Source organism: Festucalex cinctus, chromosome 2 (assembly GCF_051991245.1).
Source record: "Festucalex cinctus isolate MCC-2025b chromosome 2, RoL_Fcin_1.0, whole genome shotgun sequence".
Lineage (NCBI taxonomy): Eukaryota > Metazoa > Chordata > Actinopteri > Syngnathiformes > Syngnathidae > Festucalex > Festucalex cinctus.
This window is the reverse complement of record NC_135412.1, coordinates 6,361,603-6,389,427: the sequence shown is the minus strand read 5'-3', so window position 1 is coordinate 6,389,427 and position 27,825 is coordinate 6,361,603. Positions and strand designations below refer to the sequence as shown.

The 27,825-nt window shown below is 39.0% G+C and overlaps 1 protein-coding gene across 5 annotated transcripts in view; it reads left to right on the top strand.

Annotated features, from left to right (window-relative positions):
- The window catches only part of cfap221 (cilia and flagella associated protein 221), a 118,314-nt gene that overhangs the window by 19,303 nt on the left and 71,186 nt on the right, over nucleotides 1-27,825 (top strand). For 3 of the 5 annotated variants that reach the window (XR_013282260.1, XR_013282262.1, XR_013282261.1), the window contains exon 25: nucleotides 27,296-27,422. The gene's annotated coding sequence lies outside the window, so the exon portion shown is untranslated. Of the gene's footprint in view, nucleotides 1-1,729; nucleotides 3,014-27,295; nucleotides 27,498-27,825 lie in introns of those variants that run through there. The other 2 variants (XM_077512442.1, XM_077512441.1) reach the window with 2 other exon arrangements.

Below are 27,825 nucleotides of genomic sequence, written 5' to 3'. Positions count from 1 at the left end.
ACAAAATACACACAATTTAGGATTATGCATTACAAAAATAGGATTTATTCGACTAATGAATATTTATCATATAAGGTTTATTTGGTAGGTTTGTGTTAAAGTTAATCTTTATAAAAAAAAAAATATATAAAAAAAAAGTAAATGGGAATTTGTCATGTAAAAAAAAAAATCACGTATAATTTCAAGTTAGGCTTAAATATTTCTGTGAGTGTATCTATCTTGTAGGTCCTAACCCACCACTGTCGCTGTAATAGATTCCATGCCCTAATTAATCGACAGGTGTGTCTGTCATGACTGGGTCACGCCAGGGTTAAGTTTGGGTCATGACCGTGAGGTCAAGTGTCTGTTTTGAACTGATTTAATCGGCATCTAGTTTCAACTGGTTTTAAGCTATGTGATGTCATGAGCTATGTGATGTCAAGAATCTTTATTCTCTTTTTCTGGTCAACAGCCAATCAGATAATTCCATGTCAGTACTGTGACCCACATGTCTAGCCCCAGCCAATCCGATCAATTCACTATCTATTTAAGACAAACCGAGAAGTGTGTGTTTGTCGGATTATTACCTCGGTTCCTCTGTGCATCTCCAGAGCCCAAGAGGGCTTGGCGTGATTCTCGATGCATCTCGTTGTTTCACGTAACAAAGTCATCCACTTCACCTTACTGAGCAGATGTCGAGGCACGACGACTTCATGACTGTCAGGCAGAGATGAAGTAGCATAGATTCTTTCCTCATCCCGCTCCTGGAGTGGAAACGGATTGGAGACCTCATCAAATGTGCAATGCATGTCCTAATTGGTGGCTTAGTAGCGATTGGCCCAATCAAAGTATCACAGGAACGAGCGGAGCCCGAGACTCTCAGCTGCTGATCAATGACGACCTTTAGGTTTTGGTTCAATCAAAACCCCAATTGCAAGTGAGCATGCGCTTGCATTTGAGTTGACCTTCAGTGGAGGCCCCAGTTAGATGTACTTGGTCGTGTTCACTCACGCTGCAACCTTGAATGGATCTTGACAGGCAAAACCCAACCGCTCTGCCCAGCAGAGGAATCCAATTTTCACCCCTTGTTCTTCAAAGATGGCAGCCTGCAGGTCAATTTTGCACCATCCTGGAGTCGAACCCCCGAAAGAGTCAACAGAAAAGGACTTGTGGACTCAAATGCTCATTGTTCTGTGCCCCACAGTCAAGAGATAAGACAGCATTCATCAAGCCATCTGCTTTTTTGATCTCACATGTGCATCTTTAACAAAATCCCCTTCCTAGAGGACTTTCATCTATTTTGAGATGTTTTGCTTTGAATATACCCCCCCACACACACACACCCTCATTTTTCTTTTTAAGGTGGAGATTAAAAGTAAAGTTAGGGCCGAAGCCCAATTCGCGACAGCTTGCAGGCATGCATTGGACTTCTTCACCAATTGTCAGAATATCTGCGCTCAAAATGCTTTTTAGTTTCAGTGTTACAATTTTAGATCTACTGTTGAATTGTTGTTGGAGCAAAAGATATGCGTATACTGTCAGATATAAAAGAAACTGACGTGAGTGGGCTTGAGGATGAAAGTATTTAAGATGACAGTTGAGTAGTGGAAATGTTGCTCGTCATGTAAGTAGACGTTTAACGGGAATATGCCTGCAAGTTTTTCTGACGGTTGAATGATTCTTATGGAGAGAGAGAGAGAAGCAGAGTACAGTGACTCCATCGTGTTTTGACTTCCTTTTTCCTCTTCAGCCGTAAGGCTATGTTTACATCCACATTTCAGGTCACCGTGGACAAAACGGGGATGGACGTGACACAACACAGGGAACATGGACAGACGTGACATGCTGTCATTTCTGTGGATGTCTGGCCAGTGGAACACAACAAATTGTTGTCTGAGATTTTGCTGCCAGCCAGCCACGGACACCATGATCATATGCTGTGAGAAAACTGGAAGATGGAGTAAACGGGGCTGCCGTAGCTAAGCTAACGTCGTGTAAACTCCTGTCGTCACGTGACTTTCTCTGAACACGCCCCCAGTATCCGGATTTATTTCCCCTTTATGTGTGGTCAAAATACCATCGAAGTTAGCAGTTGGACGCAAGTGTTGCTGTGTTATTTAGGTACGTTAGCAACTTAGCTGCTAAAGTTACCGGTTACCGTCATTTATACTGTACAAAGTCTTCTTTATGGTGTTGGTCAGTCATTAAAGTCAACCGTGTAATCAGACCCGTCACCAGAAAGAAATTGTAGGGGGGGCATTACCTTTTTTTGGGGGGGCACACTTTATCAACCTAAATCCAATGTTCATCAGGTTGAACAGCGGCATTGTGACAACTGCAAAAGTGTTCATAAATATTTTCTGTCACTTAAAAGCGGCAGTTCGTTCTGAAATCTAAAAGACAAACTGAAAAAAAAAATGTGTAGTTCATTTTGCATTTATTCAACTCAAAAGTTCATTTGAAACAAATCCACTCTTCACTTCTGTAAACAACTATGTCCGAATGAATGACTCTGTGACCCAGCCCCTTCTATCTGGAATTGGCTAGCAGTTGCCTTCATTTGCATGTTGGATTAGGGCTGTACGATATGGACAAAATTTCCTTTCATTTTTGCCAGACATCTCTATTCTTTGAGCTTTGACTCAGCATGAGACTTCACATCATTTTACTTTTTTATGGTGCCTTCTGTATTTTGTGTTATTTTATTTCTATACTTGTACAGATTTTTTTTTTTTGTAGTATTTTATTGGCGTGTATACTTATCTACTTATATTTACTCTAATTAATTTGATTTTGTGTTATTTTATTTCACTTGTGTCTACTAAAAGACTAATTTCTATTCCATGCACAGCACTTTGTATGCAGCAATGGCTGTTTTAAAGTGATTTAGAAATAAGGTTGAGTTATGTCGATGACATACAGAAACAACATATGGGTTCAGTGAAAAACTAAGCAGAATATCAATCCAAAAGGATGTGTAAAGTGCTGTTTTTTTTTTATTAGAACTTAGTGACAGTCATCAACATGAACAAACTTGGCAATAAAAAAGAGAATTCAACTCACATTGTACTGCAACTGCTTTAGTGATAAATAATTTTTTGCTCCATAGTTGTTGTTGTGTATGTGTGACTGCTTGGGTCTGTTAACAGCATATTGTGTATTGCTTCAATTCATCCGTGCTGTGTGGCTTGACTAATTCAACTAAAAGTTTGACACTCACTTGTAAACGTAACCAGTGGACTCAGGATTCCCATTGATGTCAACTGTCATCCTGGATCGAGGTTTGGCATTTGGTGGCTTCCATTAAAGCGGCACGACGTGTTCACTGCTCAGTCTTTGTCCCAGCGCCAGCCGGCAAATGCGCACTATCTACCCGGAAGTAGATTTGGCTAAGGCACGTCTGCAGAGCGCGCGTCTCCCCCCACCCCACCCCATCCCTCCTGATCCTGATTGTCATTGGCTCGCTTAGTTGTCAATCACAGCCAAACTTGAAAGGAGGTATGTGGTTGGCTGGCACGCCATGCTTTACTTAAAACAGAAGGCGCAAGTTTACGTGACTGATAGGACGAATAGTTGGTGAGTCATCTTGCTAGGGCGGGCACGGCTGACTGACAGGGCGGGCACGGACCCCCAAGGCCCGCCCATGGCGACGGGTCCGCGTGTAATATCTTATTAAACCGTAGCAACACAAATGAACGAAACAGATTAGTCCCCTCCCATTTTGTGTGTGCTAACAGTTAGCATCTGCTAATTCAGCCAAGTACAAAGTGCTCCGTATTGATTCTTCTTTTGGTAGCCTGGAGCATGCTAATCTATTTATTTATTTTTATTTTTTGCCTCTTCTCATTGTAGCGGCTGATCCACAAAAGCTGTCAATCATTGTTAAAATGTGGCGTTTGCCATTTACTTAAAGTGGCAGATGCGTTTTCTATCATGCCAAAATAGCTGCGCTAACGGCCATTTTGGGACATGTGACGTCAACGCCGGGATCTCTATTCTCGAATGAGGAACCAAGTATTGCTTTCAAATGAAATCAAGTGCTATATAAAAGTCTTGATTGTGAAAACAACAACATAACGGTATCAGACGGTCATAATGAGTTGCTTGTTTATGGCTAATTAGCTCACTAAACACCTGCACAAACATGGCAATGTTACAAATTCTAAGCCAGTTCCAATTACAGAACTAGAAAAGCCCACTGAAGCTATGAGAATTCTCATTTATACATCTGTGTCAGTGCTCTTACTAAAAATATAGTCTCTCTTCATTTGGATTGCTTGTATGCATGTTTCTATGTATGCGTTTGGCGGCGGCACATTTACATGACACTCAGATGAGTAATTAGGCAACACACAGAGAAGAACTCTTCGCTCATCAGTTTTTCCAGCAGCGGCAGAAAATCACATTTTGTCAACAATTCTTTCCGCACAAAATCATTTCACTTGCCAGCTACTTGCGACATATTTCCAATTAAAACCTGCTCAACCTCCATTCCAGTCAATTTCGCCTGCTTGGCCATCTCACTGTGCAGAACAGACACAAAACACTGCAGGGTTGTTTTAAATGCAAATTAAACTGCATACAGTATTTCACCTGGTGTCGTCTCTTACACATATTGGAATATTTGTCCAGATCTGAAACAAAATTCAATGGCCCACTCCTCAACAGGGGAATTAATTCATCAGAAAAGTGTTTTTTACATGTCATTTTTTTTTTCTAAATTTAATGTTATGAGGACGTCTTTAGTATTTTTTATCCACTGCACACGCTCATCCTCCATTGCACAATTTACATGTAAAAAAATGACTCCAATAGTTTGACATGAACAAATATTCTGAATGTCATACGCAAACATTTATTAAATGCTTTACTTTAATGCACGTAGTTATGTTTATTGTGCAAACACAACCTATGCTACCTTTAATCAAATGTAACCATGATCCAAGGTCAGCTAAAAGATCATCTGTGGACAAAATTAATGATCTGCGTTAATACGAAACCTTGCTCCCGCAAGATGAATTCTCGCGGTATTTGTGAGTTTACAAACTCCGGAGAATATATCTTGTACCGCTCCCGTTGATTTCCGCCGTTCCTGAACCACTGGTGGCTCGGACCAATCACAGAGCGACATTGTATTTGGGGGCGGGATATGCAACGGTGACGAAACCAGGAAGCCAGCGCCGACACTGGAGCTAACAAACAAACAAACTTAACATGGACGAATGGACGCTGCAATTAATTATGTTCTCGCAGAATTACTCACCGTTTCCTTGTTGAATGTTGAACAGCGAGAGGTGCTTCGTGCATTTCTAGCTTGGTAAGATGTTTGTGCTTTTCACCCCTTCGACGAGAACGAACACGAAATTTTCACCCTTAGCCGTGATTGGTTAAAACAAACGTGTAGAATGTCACATCGTCCAATCAAGCTCGAATTATTGTACAAAATGTCCTGCTTTTTCCCGACCAAATTACTATGGAGAGGTACCAGATGAATATGCTATTGCCAGGTTATGTTAATACATGATTAATGCGATAATTTTTTAATAATTAGTTAACTGTTATGGTTTGGATTTTGTCACCTGTATTTGGTTTGGTTCGGGTTTTGTTGCTTTTGTTGGGGTTCTAGTTTTGAGTTTGTCATGTTTCTGTTTCTGCTTTACGGTTTGTCTCCCCTGGTCTCGTTATTGTTAACCTTGTCCACCTGCGTGTGTCTTCCCTTCCCAGTGTATCTACCAATCAGCTTCCCCTGCCACTTGTGTCTTGTCCAGCTGTGTCTAGTCATTGTCAATTAGTGTGTGTATTTAGTCACCTGTTTTCCGTGCAGTTCTTGTTGGTTCATTGTTATTATTTCCCTCCCTGAATTACTGCCGTTCTCCTGTCCTGTGCTCTGCTCTAGTTTCCCTTGTTCATCTGCCTGGAGTTTATTTGTATTTTGATCAGTTCCCTTTTTGCCTCCTACACTGTTAAAAAATATATATATGCTGATTTGGTAAATTTCCGGCAGCTGTGGTTGCCGAAAATGTACCGTTAAATTACGGTAAAACATTTTCTACTTTTAAGGTAAAAAAATGTTTGGACACTGTTGATTTTACAATTATAAAAGTACATTATTCAAGATTTTTACTGTAAAAAAAAAAAGAAAAAAAAAAAAAAGTTTGGCATTTAAAAAAAAATGTTTTACCTGAAAATTTACAATTATAAAAAGTACTTAAATCAAGATTTTACCGTAGAAAATAAGTTTTGGCATAAAAAAAAAAAAAAGATTTATCTGAAAATTTACAATTATAAAAAGTACTCAAGACAAGAATTTACCGTAAAAAAATAAGGTTTGCCATTTAAAAAATTTTTTTACCTGAAAATTTACAATTATAAAAAAAGTACTTAATTCAAGATTGTACTGTTAAAAAAAAGTTTTGGCATTTAAAAAATAATTGTTTTACCTGGAAATTTACATTAAAAGAAAGCTATTTCTACGGTAAAATACCGGTTTATTTTTAATTTAATTATTTAATTTATTTTATTTTTTTAATTTATTTTCAAGGATATAAACTATATATCCTTGAAAATAAAATCCCCTTTTTGTTCTTAACACCTGTAAGCCTGCCTCACTTCCCTGCTTCCTGCACTTGGGTCCTTGTCCACGCCTCTACCTGCACCTGACAGTTAACACTTTAACTGACAGCACTAGTTAATATCTTCCTTATTCTTGGACAGCATCAGCTAAACATTCACTGTAATAAGCATTGAGGAACCATAAGGTCAAACCTCTCATAACTGCAATTACTCAGCCTTGAAAATAACATAAAGCGACATGCTTGTTAGCGTCATATCGTGTTGACTTGTCTGGCTGCATTTCTCTCCATCTGCCATTTTTTGCAATGGAAGAGCTTTCTTTGAGGCATCAGGACCAGCGTTCGGCATCCGGCCATCTTTCGAGATGACACTGCACTTGGTTCCCAACCAGAACAAACTATTAACAGCCATGAGTAACTTTCAGCCATCTCGAATGTTGAGATAACATTTAAGAATGTTCTTTACTCCCTGTCAGAAAGACTGGAGGGGAACAAAGTTTTGTTTCCGTTTCACGTACGTCTCCTTTTGAGGTAGCACACTAGTTCATTTCATTACTTCCGGCTGCACCATTTCAGTGTGCGTTACTGACGATAAGTAAGTACTATAGTTGTGAGAAATAACATCCATATGTGCTGTATATGCAGTTCAATGTGTGTTATTTATGTTTGTAGTTCACGTAACTTCTGTGTTTAATTGGCTCGTTTACGTTGTACGGTGCTCAATTGCCTCGTTAACTCCGCGGAGCTTCGATGCTAAAAATAGAACGAACGGTGCCGCTCACGGCCTACACGGAAGCTCGTATTAGCTCTTACCCATCCTACATTGTTTGTAATGTAGCTCTTTTCGTTTCCTATTTGGGCTCATATTTTAATTCCTGCATCTTATTTCTTTCTGTTTTAGACCACACACATATAAATACAATTTATATTGGACAAACAATATTTCACCTGCTGCCATTAAAGCATTCAAGACATTCCAGACTCCTGATCCTCTGACCGGAATCAATGGTCCATTCTGCCCGCTTCAAATCAGCGTAATTCTTATAATTAATGTGGACAACACTCACACTTCTTGTTTCTGCTGTCAGGATAATGCCATTAAACTTTTATAACATTTTTTATTTTATGAGCTGGAATCCATTCCTTCAATGTATACATTAGGTGGTCTCTCCCGTGGCATGAAAGGGCTCTCACTGATTTCATCAATGAAAGTAATTATGCCAGAGAAATTCATTTTAGATAACAATCGTAGATCCCCAGCTGACCTCTACTGTATGACCTTTACTTTACTGTACATTCAGGAGGTGAATAAATTAAATGTAGCTCAAACCAGGCTATATATCTTTGGTAGCACAAACAAGCTGGTAGCTGGACTTTCAGCATGTAAAGGCCAATGTGCTTATTGTTAATGTTGGTGTTGTTTGTTATTTCTCCATGCTATGCTGTCGTTTTGCTTGCACAGCAATTTTATAGATAAATGTTGCCGCTGGGGACTGTCGGGGGGCTTGGAATGATTTCTTCCCCCTTGGGTGCCGTGTAACAAAAAATAATTGAGAAGCACTGCTATAATGAGATATAGCAGTCTTTCTTTAAAATTATGTCACTGTTTTAATGTAGAGTGCAGTTTCACTGGTATCAATATCTGGTATCGGTGACAACTCAATTGTTGAGATTTGGTCTGAAAAAAAAAAAGTAGTGTTAAACATCCCTGGTTTTTGTATTTAATTGTACAGCGTCGTATTAGGGCCTTGTACTGATATATTAGGGGTGGGACGATAAAGGTAAACCACGATTCGATACTGTAACAATATTTGGCTCACGATATCGATAATATGCTACACAATATCCACGATTTTTGATATATTGTCAAAAAAAATTTGCAATATATCACGCACGATATGTGACTGAAAAAGCCAACAAATGCCCATAAAAGGGAAAAAGTCTAATTATGCATTTATTCAATGCCAAAATTTTGTACAATGTACAAAGTTCTGCATAGTGCCTCACTGCCTCTTAGCCTATTATAATGCCTCAAGGGGAATTTCAATATTCTGTGTTGTACACCACACAGAGAATCAGCTCACACACAGGCAGGTGTGCCAGGTTAAATGTTAGAGTGAAAGGGGTGTGCAAATTAGCCGGGATAGTCAGAAAACATACTAGCATTTCTCCAATAACTAGTTGCCTTTTGTTGTTGTCTAGCCACAATCTTTCGGTTGTAAAGCAGACAGAAGAGCTACTGTCACCTCAATTGATTTGTAGCTTGAATAACAGAGACACAATATTATAGTTCTTGTATACTATATAATGGTTGTCCCAGGTCTCCATATAAAAAAGGTTTCTAAAATGCCATCGATCTATTCACTGTTACTCATTTCTGAAGTCATTGCGCTCAAGGCAGTAGCTCATTTAGGACTTGAACCATAATAGTTACAGGTTTGTGCCTCATGATGTCATTGCCACTTATACATTTTAGGAAGCTGCAATTTCAACAACTGAAATCCTTTCAAAAAAGAACCATTCCTCACAGTACCGGCAATTTAAAAAAAAATATATATTTTTCAATCATCTAAAGCCTTCCTGGAGCTTTCTGCACTGGACTGACTTTATGTTTTTAACGAGAGTGTAATTTAGCAAGGAGTGTGAAAGAATGGCTGCAGGGAAAATTTGAGTCCATTTAGAGCTTCCTTCCCTGCAACTTTGCCTCTCATCAGGGTGTCACGTGCCGCTCATTGGCGTTCTGTTGAACAAGGTACGCCAGCAGACGACATGTCCGCTCTCCTCTTCTACACGTGAAACTGTGCCCACTCCCTTTAGCACGTTTCAGGTTTTATGTGACGATAACGGCGAGTGTTACTAAGAGCGCTTCATCTGGGCAGCCTCAGGCGGGCGTCACCCAGCCGCAAATGCGCCAAATCGGCCGACAACTCGATTTAACCCTGACACTCAATTTCACTATCGTCTAATCTGTGGAGCCTCGTGACGACAGGAGGCACCAACTTGTGAAGCGGCGGCCTTAATGGCGCGTTGACGCTTGCGGGAGGATGCGACCCTCCCTCAGGAGGCAGACTGGTGCGGGAGGTTGCGGAAAGGTCAGAAAAACTGCGAGAAAGCAGCGTGCGTGCGTGCGTCAAGGCTGACTCGCCATCTATGTGAAATTTGCCTTGCTTCTCATTTGAGAAGCAAGCTGTGAGATGCACAGAAGGCGATATTCCAGTAAGACGCGAGCTCATGTCTCATTCTGATCCGAGATGAAATTCTGCTGGCATCCTTACAAATATAGCAGCTGTAGTGTGGCAGTTGCATTTCAGATATGTGCAAGGCTTTCAATTAAAGTCTGTGTTGCCTAAACGGGATCGGTGCCACTCGGCTGCATGTGTGTGTACATTACGTGTTGGGAAAGATTAAGGGCCATTGCAGCGTTTTAATCTTCGATGCAGATTATCATATGGTTTTCCACGGAAGGCTGCACAACTGCTCATGTTACACTGAATTGTTTATTTTTTCATGGATGTATAAAGTACGACAATGGTGAGATACAAATTATTGTACAAGGAATTCATCACTTTTTCTTTTCTTTTCTTTTTTTTTTTTTTTTTAGTTGTTCCAGCTGGGTACTACCTTGCATCTGATTAGTTTGTTCCTGTGATGATTAAGCACATCAGGCTTCTGGCCGGCGGCTGTCGGGTCTCGAGCTCAATTTTGCATCCCTCCAGTAGCCGACACGGTCGCTTTCCTGAGCGCTAACAGAGATTTGCTGCTTGGATGCAAGTGTACTCCCGAAGCTTTGAGTGCAGCCTGACCTAGTGGCTCCTTCCGCATATGTGCAGAAAGCTTAGCTAATGGTCTGTATGCTGAGCTGCAGCTTGGATGGCATGTTTAGTGACTCCCTTGGCCTCAAAATAAGATACATGTTTTCAAAACCAGATTCCAAAAGTGCTGTGGAAACTATCAGGAAGCAAAAGAAAATCATCAAAACAAATCTTTCACTCTCAATGAATCTGAACCAAATGTGCTCAAAGAACTTGCAGCTTGCAGCAAAATGAACAAAAGTGAGAGATTATGTGAATAAAAGGGGGGAGGGGGGGGGATCCATTCATGCAATTCTAGTCATTAGTCAATCTACATAAAGATGCTGTCAATCACAATACCCGACATTTCAAGTTATATGCCCCCTTTGTCTCTAATAATAATAATAATAATAATAATAATAATACATTATATTTAAAGGTGCCTTTCTTGACACTCAAGGACACCGTACAGTGTATTAGGAAAGGACTTAAAAAAAAAAAATGGGTTGGGGTGTGGAAAAGCAGAATGTCATTTAAGTAGGGTATATAGTTTTAAACAGGTGTGATATTGCTCTAATCATATACCGGCGCAAACACGCCCACAAAACTGATAGTTTGGAACAAATTTGCACCTGATTTACCACACATGGCAATGGATTTGCGCCAAGAACATGGTTGTTATAGTAACAGTTGCCAGAAAGATGACATTATCAGAAAGCGAGGTTGGACCGAGAGTAAGCGTTTATAGCGCCATTAAGTTGTACAGAGCAGAGAGGACGACAACAACGTCATTCATTCATAAAGTGCTAATTATTGTTGCGATCGTATTTTAAAAATATATTTTCAGAGGTTGGCGCGGGTGTACAGTATGCATCTGGCACATAAGAATGATTGTAAAATGCCTCTCCGCTATTGCCGATCAGCCTGAGTTACGTTATGTGTCCTAAACCAAAATAGAAAAATGTCCCCGTCCCCCCCCTCTCTCTCTCTCTCTCTCTCTCTCCGTGATCAGCGGCGCATGTTGTGCGGCAAATGAAATGCACTGCCAGAGATCGAGGTTGCGGCAGGTTAATACATGCTTTCCAAAAACGTTATTTGCGTCACGCAAACGAGGTTTGCGCTGGCGTCAGTGAATTAGACGCGAGTCTCATTTGCATTGGGGTGGGCATATTCTGCGTCAAATGTATGCAAATTACCTAATTTACTTACGCGTAAATAACACCGGCACACCGTCACGCAATCTGTTTGGCAGCGCACTTAGTGACGGATTTCCCCATCTACGCGTGTTTAGTGAATTAGGAGCGCCCGGATTGCTCCATTTTTTAACGGTTAGCGCGGTGCAAAGGTGACGCAAACCTTTAGTGAATAGGCCCCTATGTCAATAAAATAAAGTACAATGCAGTTGCTACAAAATACATGCTGGCAAAAACATCGCATTAAATCTGATTGTAATTCATGTTGTCCAGCTTCAAGTATGTTTGTGATTATTTTTTGAAAACGAGTATAGAACCGCTCGCACATAAAACTTATAGAGTGTGACAAAAGACTAATGATTTTTTTTGTTTCCCCTTTAAGACCTACTAATGTAAACACGCTCAGATGCATTTGGTTAATGAGCACACACATCGAGATCTTTCGCCGATTATCAGGCTATTGATGAGTGAACACGCACACACAGCCATACGCTTCACCGTCCCCTATTTCACAATTCCATCATGAAAGCACAAGCCTGTGTGGGTGCGTGTCCGCGTGTGCGCGCCAGCCATCAGAGGTATTTACTGCGCGGACCTTCTGGTAAAAACCCTGCGAGATGAAATATTGATTTCCCAACCACACTATCACTCTCACACTCTGCGTCCTCCCTCCTCATAAAATCTCAGCCTCCTCGTCGATGTCATAGCATTTTGTGTCCTTTAGTGTTCCATATAAAGAAGAGATGATTCGCTGGCTGCTCTAATTGACCTCCGACCTCTTTGCGCTTACCAAGCCACCTGAGAGAGAGATACAGCATCTCACAAAAGTGAGTACAGCCCACACATCTTTGTAATTTTATATCTTTTCATGGGACAACACTGAAGAAATGACACTCAGTGTACAGCTTGTATAACATAACAGTGTCTATTTACTGTGCCTTTAAAACAACGTCGCAAACAGCCGTTAAATGTCTAAATCGCTGGAAACAAAAGTGATTGCAGCCAGTGGCAGCTCATCAAGAGAGGCTGAGTCATGGGAAATTAGAATAAAAAATACCGCACAATATATGGATATCTGTTTTTAGATGAGAAGGATAAACAAATTACAGCAGGTCCCCAAGATATAAACACAATACATTCAGAGAGGCTGTTCATAAACTGAATTGTACAATAATTGTTGAATATTGATTTTAAATCTTTTAGTGCCATGGGGGGGAGGGGGTCCGAGGAGATTGCAGTAGGTGTGTCACAAAATACTTGACAGTTGTGCATGAAAGTTTATATACCCTTGAGGTATGTAAACCTTTGAGGACAACTGTAAATGTACAAAACCGAAATGCCGCATATTGACACCAAAATGTGATGAATTGTCACCAAAATTCAATAAAGAATCTTCTAATAATGCTGATAAACATTAAATGTAATGTATTATATTGTGGAATCAATCAATTACATCATTAACTCATTTGCTATTTTAAATATTACCAGTGTCCCAAAGACTTATTTATGTTTTTTTTGTTTTTTGTTTTTTTTAATGCTAGAGCATAGAGAAGGATTTGATGCAGCCTCTGAACTGAAGCGAACGGTTGAAGCAATGGCCGGTATTACAAAAATGGCCAGAAGGTGGCAAAAAAGTATGAGATCAACCACGGCCATGTTACAACGAGCTGTTCTCCCCACAGTTTTAAACATATTTGTGAATAATAATGAAACTTAGCTATATTCTAATTCTACTTGCTGCAAAACGGAAGCAATTAGAAATATACTTTATTTCCTGATGAAAGAAGAGACGAATCATTATTTTGGTAGGTTCCCTATTTTTATAGCAATAAACAATATTCCGTGGGCCTTGCAAAATCAGTCAAATCCAGTTAAACAGCCAGGAGCAAAGGGGGTTGCTTCAGTGAAAATGGCTGGTGAATGAGTTAAATTAAGACATTATAGCTAATTTTGTATAAAATGCTAAATATCGTCCAATGCATTCAAAATCTTTGGTGGTGCAAGCGAAAAGGACGACATTCATCCATACCAATTTTGTTTCATATTGTGGATAAAGGTGCAGGTATAAGGATTCATTTTGACCAGTTTCAGCCTGTCTGGATTGTTCCCCTTCCATATACACAAGGACGTTGCCCAGGAATATCTGGGAATGTGACTGGTGACCAATAGTAGGCCAAGGCCAAAGATAGACTCCCAATTAATTCCCTGTTATCCTGAACAGGTGAAATTCAGAGAAACTAGATGGATGCATAGACATTGACATTGTAGCATTCCTAAATCAACACATCTGATGATGAAGACTTTACACAGAATGGCACTTTGAAAGTATACATTTCACTACACTAAAAAATTATTAGACTAATTAGGCTAACTCCTCTATGCTCGCTATAGACCAGCGATAGGCAACTTAAATGCTGGAAGGGCCCCCAAATTACAGTTTTTCATCAGCTACAATTACAGTTTTGCTTGAGTTTACATATCTAAACTTGTACTGTATGGTGAGAAAATGAGACCAGAGATCAATATTTCAGCTCCCCCCAATTGGCATTGGATTCACAACTTCCATCATCTTTTGTTGGAATCCAGCCATTTTTATGTGAGCAAAAGTGTTGGAACATGATTTGGTGTGTTCTATGACCCAGATTATTTAAACAATCTTCCATTTAGCTTGTGGCCCATGGCATCTGGATCACTTTATTCTGGGTCCAAAAAGCTGTTGGTTTGATTTAGTGGTAAGTAAAATGAAAAGCTTCTTTTGGACAGTTTTCAGGAAAAAAATTTGCTCTGGCAGTAATCTTGATAACTGATCGTTGATATCGATTAACAGCCCATAACGTTGCCATTATGTACCACGATTGACCCTCAACATCATAAAAACTTGTCATGATTTGAAGAAAAGCTCTTATCCATATACAATGCAATTGTTGCTCGAATGCCAACTCACATGGATACGTTCTCATTGTTGGACATTTGCCACCGTTATATCCGGAGTCAGGAGCTCTCATCCCAGCGTGAAAATTGAGCTTCCATCGATGATTTTCACACAAGCACATTGTGAGACATTTGCTCATGCAGACGAGAGGCTCTGCAGGAACGCGGCACCCGCTGAAATGATCTGTCGCTTCCTTGTTGCTCGCTGGCTGCAGATCCGCAGCATGTAAAGGCCTGTGGGATTGGGTGGGCGACAAAATCACAGCAGCAGATGCTTCCATGATGCAATCCAGGCATAAAATTGGAAACCAAATCAGTTCAGCACACATTTATTTACACTGTAGTTCAGCTCTTAGGTACAGAATATATAAACCAAACAGTGACCTATAAACATGAAATCAATTTATTTAAATTCAGCAAAGTAGATGAATAGAAAGGCTGACTTAAATCTTTTATTTCCAAAGTGATCAATGAATCAAATGACCTTAGAGTAGATATGATTACATTTGTTTTGATAGCACAGATAGCGTAGGCTACAGTTAACTTCAGAAGAGGTTATAGATCAGGGATGTTCCATACTTTTTCATTTGAGGGCCACATCCAGAAATTCAGAAGGACGCAAGGGCCACATAATGTTATTAAGAGATTTTTTTTTTTTAAGTCCTAAAAATTGTACAAATAATTTATTAGTGCTTTTGCAGTTACAAAAATGCTACAGTATATAAAACAATTTATATGTAATATGGCAGTAGGGTTATTATAGTTTTGTAATTTTTCATTTTAGTTCGTTTTTAGGGTGGTTCTGTTTGTTTTTATTTATTTTAGTTCTTTAAGAAAAATGCTTAGTTTTAGTTTAGTTTGTTAGTTTCAGTATTAGTATTTATTTTAAAATGTATATTACTTGTGCGCAATATTTAAAAAACAACATGGGCGCAAAGTCATCTGAAGGTGCTTTTCTATTGGCTGCTGCTAGATGACGTCACTTCTGCGTGACATACTTTCAAACGTCATTATTGCGATTTATATCAAAATAAATCTACTAAAAATCACATTTAAAATCATCCCCAAATGCTCATGCATTAAATTAATTTACCAAAGACTGAAATGAAGGACATGTTTGCTCTAATTATAGTTAGTTTTGTAAACATAAAATGTAGTTTTCGTTTTTTAAAAAGCATTTTCGTTTTTTATTTTATTTCGGTAACAATATTGTTTTTTTTTATTTTAGTTTTAGTTTTTTATTAGTTTTAGTTAACTAAAATAACCTTTAATGGCACCTGTTTTTCGATACCCTCCCTCCAAACATTTTTGTTTTGGTTATTAAATTTGAACTGAGTCAAATGCCATTTTTAGCATATGTCGCGGGCCACTGAAAAATGGACGGCGGGCCGCAAATGGCCCCCGGGCCGTAGTTTGAGCAACCCTGTTTATTAACTCAATACAGCGCCATGAAGAACACTTTCTGCATTTCTTTGGTACGATTTACACCACAAAGTTCAGTGACCCAATTCCATTTTTCCCCCCTTCATATATGGCCTTGTTTGAATCTGTGTCACGGCAGTGTTCGCAGAACCCAACAACACACATTAAGGAATCCAATAACCTCAGATCGGAATCAGGCCTAAAGAAATGTTTGCTAAAAATGAAACATGAATCTAATATCTGCCAATGCACGGCTGGTGTAAAGAAGATGGATTGGATATTGCGAGACAGACATCATGGAGAAAAGTCAGACGTCATAACGAGTAACGCACAAGTGGTAAACAAAAACATGAAAGCAAAGGGCTGAAAACCAGTGTGCTGACTTTTTATTCCAGTCGATTCAAAGATCCGGAGGTTCTTCCTCAACTTCTAAATCAAGTTTTGTAATAAAAAATCCACAGCTGGAGGAAAGCCCATGATTGTGCACCTCAAGCAGTTCACGTTTAATGACGTCTGCCTCTTCCAAAACAATTTCTTCACAGATCCTGATATTTCTGTGCAGGTAGAAGTTTGAAGAACAATCAGCAGAGAAAAACTCTAACAAGACACTTAGCATGCAGTAAAGACGAGTTAAAGCAGACAATCAGAAGCTAATGATGTCAAGAATAGCAACCTTGAAAAATGGACAAAAGAGAACATTTTTAAATTGACTTTATTGAATTATAGAGACAGACCACCAATTAATACAACCACATAGGTCGTTTTGAAATGTGCCAAATTATGACCAAGTGTTACGTATTATAGTTTAGTCAAAGAGAGGAAGTTCAAATTGGAGCAACTCTATACAGTATTTGCAACTTAAATTGAGCTTTCTCACCAGTTTCCGGATCCTGTCCAGCACCAGGACAGTGATCGCTTTGCCGATGGCGCAATGCCCTCGGGCGTAGTTGTTGGCGGCATCCTCCTTGCCGGTGATCAGCTGTACAGGGTGGAACAGCTGGCGCACCTCATTTTCGGAGATCAAACTGTTGCATCACTCTATGCAGTGTATATAAGATCAGTATGTAGTTTACCTATGACTGAGGGCTCCAGCTGTTTTCCAGCTCCTGTCTCACTAAAAAAAGTATTGAACGAGTGGTCTCTATCACCAATCATCTTATCACTAAGCATGTGGCCGTCAGGTTGGATTCCGTGTTCCAGACAGTAAAGCTCCCAGCAGGCGTTGCCAATCTGCACACCAGCCTGAACAATGTGCACAGAATGCATAGATAGATGATAGCAAAATGGCCATGCCATCATGTAGTTCATTTAGCTACACTCACCATGTTTCATGAAGTTTGAGAAGTCTTTCAGATATGAGGATAAAACAGAGAACGAGGAGGCACCATAAACTCACGCAAAAACGGGCGCATCTCAATTTTTGTGCTGGAGCAAGTGTAATTTAGGGTGTTTGTAAATTTGGTTGCCACGCTGCACTTCTGGCAAACCGAGATGCTGCGTCCACCCGGTGCATTTGCCATTTTGGTAACAGTAGTAGACTATTTTAGACTCGGTAAAACCAGGTCTAAATGGTAGCGGTGTAACGTGATTTTAGTGTATTTGATGGAGACGCAGGCAGGTAGCTCGGCGTGCTGCAGACGTGATGAATGTCATCGTATTTCGTCCTGATCCAATCACGTGATCGAAAATTGGGCTCAATCACGTGGTTGCTGACTCAATCGAAATCGTACGTTGTCTCCTGATCATTTTTCATAATTTTTTATTTTATTTATTTTTTATTTTTTTTAAATCAGGTCTAGAGTCACGCGGTGGCAGAGTATGACCTCTCTTTTCCACACAGCTAAGTGTGTGGCATGATGTCACTTTGCTCCAGTGATACTATTGGCTGAATGCCGTCCATCCTGTAAAACAAGGAAATAGCTATAAATTGTACATTCTTTGTGCTGTTTTACATTTGACAGTTATTAAACTGATTCAACAGCTCTTTTATTGTAACTTGAAAACAGGACGAGTGTTGACATGCCAGGCGTTTACCCAGATCACGCACAAGTGTGGCAGTCCATATATATGATTTCTTGTTCGGGACACCCTTGGATTTAAGAAAGACAGCTTTGTTTCTTGACATTTTGATTTTCACATTATCTCTACAAGGCTCCAAGTATAGTTTTGCAATAATTATCTTATCACTCCGAGTAATTTATGATCTACACTCTTTCTTTTCCATGTAATTTACCATGATTCTGACCTTTAAGAGCAGGTGGTACAAAACTTATGCTTAATTGCTTGAAGGTCACACGTTTCTTCAGTAAAATTATGGGGCAGTTTGGAGGACTGCTGCAGCTCTCGTGGCACCAGTGTACCAGTGATAGAGCAAAAATCCAGTGGAACCTCAACATTTTAATGGCTGATACCCGACAGAAGTGGTTCTCAAAGTGTGGTACGAGTACCACTACTGGGATGAGGGCTCCTTCTAGTGGCACGTGAAAGAATCACTGCTAAATACAATTCAATTTTACATTTAATAAAACATTTGCGTAAGAACTGTTTGTTTTTTTAAGATTTAGGTACAATGTTTATAAAAGCATTTTGTGCAGCACAATTTGATTTATTATTGAAACTATTTTATTTTTACTGTATTTAAGCTCAGTGCTAATGTTCAAACTGTGTAATATACAATGGCTTAAATTACATTTATTTTTTATTAATTTCCTATGAATACTTAGGCCTACTACTCAAATGTATATTGATTTTGGCCATTATAAGTGGTATTTTTATTTATGTATTTATTTTTTTAAAGGTGGTACTGTACTTGGGAAATAGTTTGCTAACAGCTTTGAAAAACGGCACTGTCAGTTCGGTACTGCAAACTTTATATATATATATATATATATTTGTCCGATCTTACACTGTATATTTTTACATAAATATGTGGTCTTGTTCATTTTATTTAGCTTTTATATCTTTTTGTAACCTCCATGGCGTGTTTTGTGAATTTGTTTGTTATATGCAAGATCTATATTCAAGTTTTTGTATAGTGTTCATTGTTAAATAGTGGGAATAGTGGGGGAAAAAAAACATAACTGTCCTCCTTTCCATATGGCATAATCTACATCATTGCGACAGCAATTTTAGACAAAAATAAGTATTTCACCAACCGTTCACCCTTTAAGATAAAATGAATTAATGTCTCTATCCTGGCATGTACCGGGAGGAGCGTTTTTAAACTATTTATTTATTTATTAATAATTGTGCTACTGTTTATGGTGGCATTTTAAAACATGGTTAGCATATCCCATATGATGCCAAAGTTGGTCACCAGTCAACCGCAGGACATAAAGAAAATCATTCACACTTATGCACAATTTTGTGTCTTCAGTGAACCTAACGAGCAATATTTTTGGAATTTGAGAGGAAGTTGAGATCAATGCAGAAAACTCGCATAAGCACGGAGGGGAACGCAAACTTCACACAGGATTTGAATGTCGGATCTCAGGGACAATGTACTAACCAGTAACCACTTAACTATAAGTAAACCAAGTAAGCCTTGTAATTGAAATATGGATTATTGCTAAATTATGCACACTAAATCAATGAGTGACTTATTGAGATTCATACATTAAAAGCTTTGAAATATGTAGGAGTAGCCAAAGCAATTCCAGCTGAGCATACAGAGATATATATATTTTTTCCCCCCCCAATCAAAAATGTAATCTAGTCTGGTTAAAGTAATCATTCTGTCAAACAGTTTTTCTATTCCTCACTTGGACAGTTAAAGTGCCACATTTGGAAATCCAAATCACAATGCTGCTCACTGTTGTCATTTCTTTTCTGTAGTGACTTGGAGAGCATGTTTGTTCCCATTTAAGGATTCGTTCTCTTTTCCGACTGGTTCGGGTTAACAGCACCGGGCCTTTAAGAGGGGGACATGATTTATTTAAACCCCTTTACGTGAGGGAGCAACGCCCTGCAGAATGGTGCGTCTCTAAATCCCGTTCCTCTTTTAAAAGTCCGGATACCGCCCCTAAAAATAAGATGCGCAAGCTTTTTATATCATTCCTCCACTGACTGCTGTAGCGGCGCTGCGCTTGCCAAGAAATTTGTTCTGTGTCAGTAGCCATGCATGATTCAATTAAAGTGGCCTACCTGAAGGAAGACGGTGAAAACAAAAGGAAAAAAAAATAACACGCAAAATTCATTAACCAATGGAGTTAAGAGCTCCCGTTTGATTAAATTGCACAGGCTCCATCCAGGTGTACTTAATAAATGGACATGTGGGAATAGAAGCTACGTGCGATTGCACTGCCGCATGATAAATGTTCCTATCAAAAGTGCTCTTATCTCAACCTTCCCTGCCACCGGAGCTGTCGTACTCAATCAAGTAACTTGAACAAAGAATTGATTTATTTATCTTCAAGCTGCTAAAGAATATCCCCACTAAAGGGTTAGTGCTTAGTGTGGCCGTATTCTGAGTGCTGATAAGACAATTTAGCAGGTAGTACCACAAGCACATTCATCTAGTGTGGAGAGGTTTTTTTTTTTTGTAAGGGATAGTTTTGTTTACCAGGAGCAATTTATCCAAGTGTTAAGATGTGTTTCTCCCCCAGCTGACTTTTCAGCGCCAGCCCTTATCACATTTATGTATTTTTGTTGTTGTTGTTGACAACATCAACATTGAGGGTCTTTCTGGGAGTCGATCTTTCAAACAGGCAAAATGTTCTCTTCAGCCATCTAAGGTCGTTAAAAACTCAGCAAGAATTCATTTCTTTCCATTTTTTCTAGAGAACCATGGTTTTGTGCAGCTGAAATGTTTTTTTTTGTTTTTTTTTTGTTTGTCACATTGAGATCACTTAATAGCTTGGCTGAAAAACACCTTGGAAGAGTAGCTGTCAACCTGTTTGGGGACAAAGGTGTCTATACTCCGATTTTAAAATGGTGGCGTATGACCCAAGCGTCAAATTGGACTATTACTGCATGTTCCCAGTGGGCCACTGGAATATGAGTGGAGCATCAAAAAAAAAAAAAAAAAAGTTGAGCTTTAATTTTGAAGGACTCGGATTGCTATTTATTCACACTCCTAGACATAGATAAAATAGGGGAGCAACCAATGAAGTATTGACACAAGAAAGCATGAGGTCATCAAAATTTAAAAAAGAAGTCAATCCCCAAAAAATTCTTGACAATAATTTGTTCTATGCAACCCCATAGTCTAAATACAGTATTCTGGTTAATATTGCGTTAGTTGAATATGAGTTAAGCAGCAAAATCCAGCAGTTTTTAATCAATATCAAAAGGCAGCCATTTTGCCACTTGCTGTCACCTGAAGATGACATCACAGTTGCTCAGGTCTCAGGTAACAACCAATCACAGCTCATCTTCAGAAAACAGGTGAGCTGTGATTGGTCATTGCCTGAGCCCTGAGCAACTGTGATGTCATCTTCAGTCGACAGCAAGTGGCAAAATGGCTGACCACTCAGATGGATAAAAACAGCTGTTTTTTGCTGCATCACTCATATTCCACAAATGCAACATTAATCAGAATGTCATGTTTAGACTAGTGAGGTCACATATAACATATTATGGTCAAGAAATGCTTCAGGTTGGCTTCCATTTTCAGAGGCATTTGGAAACAAAATATATTCTTTTATTTAAAAAAAAAAAAAAGTGATATTGTTGGGCAGTATTTGAATTTGTGTATTGAACAAGCAAAAATAATGAAACTGGGCTCTTTAAATAAATAAGAAAAAATACATCAAAGTATTTTATGAAAAATACCGAAAATCAACACAGGTGACAGTTAATACTTCATCACAGTATACTGTAGCCTACGATATGTGTAACAAATATTTTCAATACAAACAATAGTAGTACATAGAGGAACTTTTCATTCCGCCAATTAAGTCTTCATATTGTAATTCCTTTCATAAATTACATGGAATTCGGCATTAGTCATGTACCCATCTACGTGAATCAGTCAGACTAATTAGGCATGACTGCTTTATTGCCAATCATCACCTCCAAACATATTCATTATCCACTTGGTTTATAATTAGTGACAGCGGCCATCTTCATTCTTATCGACTCTTTGCTCTTCTTCAAAACAAAATGACTGAGTGACGAGTAGTGGAGCCTCCACTGCTATAATCCTCACATCAGGGAACATTGTTTCTTTTCATTTTTTCATTTTTTTTCCTAGTGTGCAATCCATTCTTTTGTTATTATTGTCTACTTTTTTTTTTTATTGACATATCCATGTTGCATTGAGCAGCCATGGAGGAAAAAACTGCTTTCCTACTATGCAGTGAGTTCAATATTCAGAGTCTACAGTTTTCATCTTTGCCTTTCTGTCTCGCCAGTCCTCTCTACCTATCACCCAAATCGCTACAAAGCCAAAAATAAATAAATAAATAAATAAATAAATAAATAAAATACAATTGTGGAGTTAATACTGACCTCAGAAATGCTGCACTCTCACATGATATCATGAAAAATGTTTGCATTCCGCTGTTTTCATGCCAGAACTTTTAGGGATTAAAATAAATAAACTACTTTAGTATTACATTGTTCTTCCATGTAAAAAAGTAGTGTGCATGGAACTCCCCAACGTACATGCTTGGGACATGTTTGGCCATGAACTATCTACATACACAAATTACAGTACATTATGGCATAGCTACTAACCAATAATTAGAATAGCATTGTTGTCTCCAGCTCAGAAAAAAAGGTAAGATAGCAACAAATAGAAATGGAGATGAAGCTTGGTGCATTATGGGTAAATCCTCCTCTTGTCAAGGGGAAAGACAGATGGGAGGCAGTGTGACATTGTCAATTGTTATTTGCCATCTTCCTATCTTGGCTTATCGTTATCATTCCAAACTGTCTGTATTACAGGAGATTATTTTTATTTTACATTGCATTATTGTGCTATGCTGACAGTCCAAAATGAATCATTTTCTTCACTGTCTATGCAATGGGTTGACATTAGCACTCACTGCAAATCAACATCTTTATTTTCTTTTCGGAACCATTAGCAATAAAATGGTGGGAAATGGTGTACGGGCTATTATGACAATATGAGAGAAATTCGGGGACACTTCACACCAGTTTCAATTCCTCGGGATATTTACAGAAGTGACAGCAAGAGAAAGAGGATGTCCTAAAACAGATTAGATATCTATCAAAAGCAGACACCCAAACAAGACAAGTCATTGCAGTGGGCAAATAAAATGCAGGTTAAAACTCTACCTGCAAGTTTTGAAATTTGCTTTACTGCCGCAGTATCTAATGATCTAATAAGGAGATAAGAATAGATGAGGAATTAAACGCCCAAGGCCAATGGTATCAGGGAAGATGGGAAGATGAGAAATGGTTCACCTGCTACATCAAATTTGTGGGTTTAATGTAGAAAATGTGCTTCTTCAGTCCATTCATTTGCATCATATTACCGTATTTTCCGCACTTTAAGGCGCACCGCATTATAAGGCACACCTTCAATTAATGACTTATTTTAAAACTTTTTCCATATAAAGTCGCCAAAGTAGAGGCTGGGGTTACGTTATGCATCCACTAGATGGTGCTGCGCTAAAGGGAATGTCAACAAAACAGTCAGATAGGTCAGTCAAACTTTATTAATGGATTACAAAGCAGCTTTCTGACAACTCCATTCACTCCCAAAATGAATAAACAGCTGTTTTATTATTTTCTCTGAGGTAAAGTATTAGTATTAGCTAGCGAACCAAGATGGCGGGATCTTCTGCGCATGCGCGTCACCGATTGTGCAGGGTCACCGAATGGCGTCTTGACAGCGAGACCTGTTGCGGCTCAGTATTGATCCATATATAAGGTGCACTGGATTATAAAGGCGCATGGTCAGCTATTAGGTGCGCTTTATAGTGCGGAAAATACGGTACTTAAATTTGCCATGGTGTATAGACATGACAAAGACTGAATGCCCATGAAAATGGACCTAGTGTGTATGGTATGGCAGAGGAACATTTTGTCAGACAGAGCTGTGAGCTCGGGTGTCAGGAGGTGCCATACTAAAAAAGGTCACGAACACATGCCGGAGACGCTGGCCTAAATTAAATCCAATCATGGTAATGCCTGTTGTCAACTTCCCGTCGTTTCCTCTTTCATGCTGACCACCTCATGGGGAGACATCGTGTACACCCAACACGTTCCAGGAAATGGGAGACGGGCAGTCTCCTCAATTATACAAGAAGTCTTGCACAATTCTTTTTCGCTGACGGTAGATCACAATTCTGGTAGATTAATTACCCAATATGACATGATGTTGTGTATATAAGTGCAGCATAACAAGCCACTTGAGCTTGATTCCAAGACGCAGTCGTGCATGAGAATGGAATGAGACAGTAACTAAAGTACGTCGTATACATTTAGAAAATGATCAAAGTGGAATTCGGTGTTAACTACTTGAGGTATAAAACTGATAAGTCCAAGTAGTTCGTACTTATTATGAGATTTGTTGATCAAATGGGGAATGAAACATTCTGCTGGTTTTCATTAGGTACAGTGCTGAAGCCCTTCGTTTTGGTGGGATTTTGTGTTGTGGGGGAAAAAGCCATGTACGACTCACGGCTGGCATGTGGGACTCCAGCTGTGAGAAATTCACCACTCCTACGCCTCACTGACTTCAATCAGGAAAAAATACATCGAGAACAACAAATGTCCCAATTTCCATTTAACTCCATATGCATAATTCATGTGACCTATGATTGTGTGTGCAATGTACCTATGAACAACAAGTGGTCTGAAGGGCATTATAACGTGCTTTAAAGGCTAAAAGAACAAACAGAGAACATACAGTACATTGTTGTATAGCCTTTACTGTTTAATATACATCATTATGCCTGTTCTAAAGCCTTTACACAGACTCCCAGTCAGTTGTAGAATAGATTTCAAAATGATGCTACTGGTCTATAAATTATTGTATGGTTTGGGTGCTGAATGCATTAAAGAAAGGCTGATTGAATATAAACACAGTAGGACTGTGAGATCTGCAGACCCGAGTCAATTAGTGGAACTGAGAGAGGTCAAAGTAAACATGGTGAAGCTACATTTAGCTGTTATGCTGCACACAAATGGAATAACTTGACAACTGAAGTTAAGTTAGCCCTGAGTGTAAATGCTTTTTAAATCCAGATTAAAAATGTTAGGGTTTTTTTTTCTTCTTCTTCTTCTTCTTCTTCTTCTCTTTTTGATTAAGGTCTTCTCAACATGATTTAATAATTTAATATATTGCTCATAGGCAGGGACTTAGGGCCACGGGTATGAACGTGAGTGTCAGTGGATGTTTGTCCATTTGTGCTATAGTAATGGATACATGCGGGGTCACCAATATGGTGCTTGTGGCCACAATGTACGTTTGGCCCACATGCCTGATCTACTAATACCTCACCAGTGAGTAGGGATGTAACAATAATTGTAATATTGTGATATTAAAACTGCCACAATTTCGTCGTTGTCATGTTCACAATATTTAAAAGGAACACGTTTGTTAAAAAAAAAAAAAACTAATTTTGATTTCCATTTTTGCAGTTCTAGCACCCTCTAGTGGCTAGTTTATAAGTGAAATTTAATTTTCATTACGGATGTTTTGGCCTTCTATGTTTAAAATCTATGCTAATTGTCAGATGAAGGGGAACTTAATTTGCTTGTGATGCGATCAAAGTGTGCTTGCATTAGCAAGTAAGTGACTCAATATTGTTAGTAGATTGTAGGTGGTTTATATGCATTGCTGTTAAGTACAAAAGCACAATATTGTGCTTTTTTTAGAACGAGTATTTTTATTTTTTTGACAATATTGTGATCTTTTTTTAAATATCGCCAACCCCTCCCACAATATCGTGATAATTATCGTACCGTGACATTTATATCGTGATAATATCGTATCGTGATGTTTGGATATCGTTACATCCCTACCAGTGAGATGAGTTTTTTTTGTTTGTTTTTTGGTGTTGCTATTATTATTGCTATTGGTGTAAATTTGGGGGGAAAAAAGGTTCAAAGGTCAGTATTGTCACAGGTGTGACAATATAGTGTTTGTGGAGACTGCTGAAGCTAGCCACACGCCACGATTTCCTCTATCAGAAGTGTGTATGTAACTGCTTTGCATTTTACCCAAGAAGTAACTTTCATTTTCAAAGAGGTTGGTGACGCCCAGATTTTCACCCACTTAAACTTGTAGCAATCGTAGCAAGGAAAGCCACTATCCCTGGCCACCACTGGTTCCACCGAGGTCAACTGTTAACGGTCTGGCACTTGCCCAGAGGAGGTGTTGGGGAGGCAATCCAAAATAAATACCCAAGCTACCTTGACTACAACCCACCGTTTTCCGACAAAGGCAAAGAAACCAATTAAATTTGAATTTGGATGTGCTGGTTCTCATCCAGGCAGCTTTGCTCTCAGCGGTGAACTGAGCGAGCAGATGTTGAAAGCCAGAGATGAGATTTGTAGGCCACCACACTGGACAGTGAGTACATTTTAGCCACATTCTTTCATAAAAATAATCAACAGGCTTAGGGCAAAACAAAGGGTAACTTTGCTGAACATGTTGAAGTGGTCCACTAGGAAAGAGCTTGACTTACAAGCAGCAATGCAGTGACAATGCAACGAGAAAGGTAGCCATGTGTAATACAGAAATGGTCTTGGGGCTATATTTCAGTTTTCTTTAAAATGTTTTTTTTTTTTTTTTTTTAAAGTGTAACTTTTGAATTGTTATATTTGTGAGTTACTTTTATGTGAAAATTGATAGGGCTGTGAACACACCATAGTTTGCAACAGTTGTTAGGTGTGTTATTAAATAGATAATTCAGTTCAGGTGAAGGTAGTAGCAACTTTCCGAATAATCACTTCTGTGGGGATTCATCACCTGCTTGCTTGCACTACAATGCAGATCTCACAATGATTTATGTAGCACTCCCACGGAAACAAGAGCAGAAACCGTGGAAAGAGGGAAAAGCTGAATAGCTATCTGATTGGGATATAAATACAGTCTGCGGGGTGTCTGGCTCCGACAGATTAGCTGCAGTGCAGAGTACGCAGACAAACAGCGTATGTTTGTGGCGCACGCCTGTGACAAAAATACAAAGAGACAGAGAAAGGCAGTGTGCATTCAGAAAAAAAAAAAAATCAACCGGAATGGCTTCAGAGATCGAGCATGAGTCCTAAATATTTCATTTGTCTCCAGAAAGGAGCCTCGAAGTTTTCTAAACAGTTTGCTGTGTGCAGAATCCCACTTCTTCTACACTTAAAAGTATGCAGAGAAATAAGCGTATCAACAGTGATGTAAGAAGAAAGAAATAGAATGATTTCAATAGGAGATGATTATGCAATTGGTTTTATAATTTTTGATATGTATTCTTTTTTGTTTCCTTCGTCATCTTGACAGTAACCAATCGGACTGAAAGAAAGCAGACCAGGTGGAAGAAGTCACAATGTTGACAATCAACAGGAAGGATGGTGTGATGATGTGTGGTTGCCTTTTTGGAGGAAGCAGCCAATCAATCACTTTGAAGGTACCAATGTCAAGCAGAATTTATCCAACCATCCATCAATTGTAGAGACCACAACGAATACTGTGGTGCCCTTCAAAGTCAAACCAAATGTGATGCAATGTGCTGGAAAATATACAGTAGACAATAAAGCGGTAAAATAAATTATGCCAAGAAACTTTAGACCCCCCGCCCCCATATACTGTGGACATAGCATGAAAACTGTTAAAACTTGGATTATGCCTACAGTCTTCCCTCGCTATAACGCGGTTCACTTTTCACGGTCTCGCTGTATCGCGGATTTTTTTTTAAGTGCAATTTTGCATATTTTTTTACAGTAATATACCCATTTTATAAAATTTATGAAGGTTTGAACATTGTCAATGTTTGAACAAGAGAGAAATGTGAGAACATGTAAATGCCTCAA